Below are 1650 nucleotides of genomic sequence, written 5' to 3' on the forward strand. Positions count from 1 at the left end.
CCTGGGAGGCATTTTCTTTCTTCATCTGCAAAGGTCACTGGCTGGTGGACTCTCTGCTTTTTGTGGCTGTCATTCTTCTGTGCTCTCTCTGAATCTCTCTCATTCTCCAAAATGTTTCCTCTTTTATAGGATTCTAGTAAACTAATCAAGACTCACCTGAATGGGTGGAGACATGTCTCCACCTAATCCAGTTTAACAACCATTCTTGATCTAGTCACATCTCCAGGGAGATGATCTAATTACTATTTCAGACAAACATACTGAAGAAATGGCTGCCTTTACAAAATGGGATTAGGATTAAAACATGGCTTTTCTAGGGTACATAAATCACTTCAAACGAGCACAGCAAGGATTCTCAATCACAGAGGGAAGGAGAAGTTTGAGAATCACCACTGTAGACATTGCTTCATGGTTCTTTGACATCATAGGAATCCTGTTTGGTAGAACTGGTTTGTATTCCCTGAGGGTTTGGGTTGTTCTCAACTCACAGAGTGGGACTGTTTCATATTTGTGATACTTTCCTTGTATAGTCAGAGGAATGTTCTACCATTCTGCAAGAGCTGCCCTTCAGATTCAGGAAAGCACTTTCCCACGTCAAGGTGAGACAGGGCAATGCCTGTGGAAAGCAGGGTCAGGAAAGATATGTACGGTATACAGATTTTCTGTGTATTGTTGCTACATACATTGGTCCAGCATCACAGAACTCCAAACGCTTGTTTTTGGTCTGCTGATGCAATGATTATTGCAAATGGAAATCTCCTACCTTTACCATTGGCCAATTTGACTACAAGCCTTTTCCTCACTAAACTAAGGAGCTTTTCCTTCCATGCAGGAAAAAAAGGCCAATTTTTTTCTGATATGAGCCTGTCACATTTTGAGGATCCAAATAAAAGAAAATGCCCATGGCTTGTGTGATTTCTTTAGGTTTATGTCCAAGTTGCAATCTCTTTTTTTTTTTCAAACTTTAAAGCTTACGTTTGTGAACCAACGGATGTTTCCCCCACAGGGGATGCACCGTTCCTGGAGGTACTGCAATACCAGGTCGATGCGTGGAGTGGACGCAGCAGACTCCTATTCCATCTCCCTGCTCCAAAAATCCGTTTAATATTTTGTCCTCGGATAGAGGACGTAGCAGATATTAAGCTGATAAGAACAGATACTACACTTGATCTTAGCCAAAAGGCCGAGAAGTGATGCAATCTCTTTTTTGATCTAGATTCCCAGTTTTCCTTAATATCCTTTCTGGCCTTTTAAGTATTTTAAAAAAATGATTTGTCACAGTTTTGAATGGTTATCACAGTTTAAGGTTTATGTCTCTTGCTGACATCTTTCAATAGGTTTATCACTGCACTCTCTGTATCTAAGACAAAAATGAGATTACACATGTGGATATCACTGTTTGCTCATTTTATGTCCATGCCAGAGTTTCCTTATTATGAAAGTTTTATCTTCCCATTTTATTTTTTTGTTTTTGTTTGTGGCAGGACTTGAACACATTCTATTAGTGGTCCCTCATTCCTAGAATTTCAAGGGTAATTCATTGAGAAGAAAATGTAACATGATTAAAATGATACTTAAAGACATATTGAATGGAGATTTGGAAAGCTAGATAAACTGTTCAAGAATCTAGACCTATACTGATAAAGAACT

General features: G+C 39.0%; 1 non-coding gene across 1 annotated transcript; it reads right to left on the reverse strand.

Annotated features, from left to right (window-relative positions):
• Positions 1–1004: 1004 nt before the first annotated feature.
• On the reverse strand, positions 1005–1195 carry LOC143685467 (U2 spliceosomal RNA). Its single transcript, XR_013176692.1, has one exon. It is a non-coding gene; the product is annotated as a U2 spliceosomal RNA (small nuclear RNA).
• Positions 1196–1650: the final 455 nt, after the last annotated feature.

Source organism: Tamandua tetradactyla, chromosome 5 (assembly GCF_023851605.1).
Source record: "Tamandua tetradactyla isolate mTamTet1 chromosome 5, mTamTet1.pri, whole genome shotgun sequence".
Classification (NCBI taxonomy): Eukaryota; Metazoa; Chordata; class Mammalia; order Pilosa; family Myrmecophagidae; genus Tamandua; species Tamandua tetradactyla.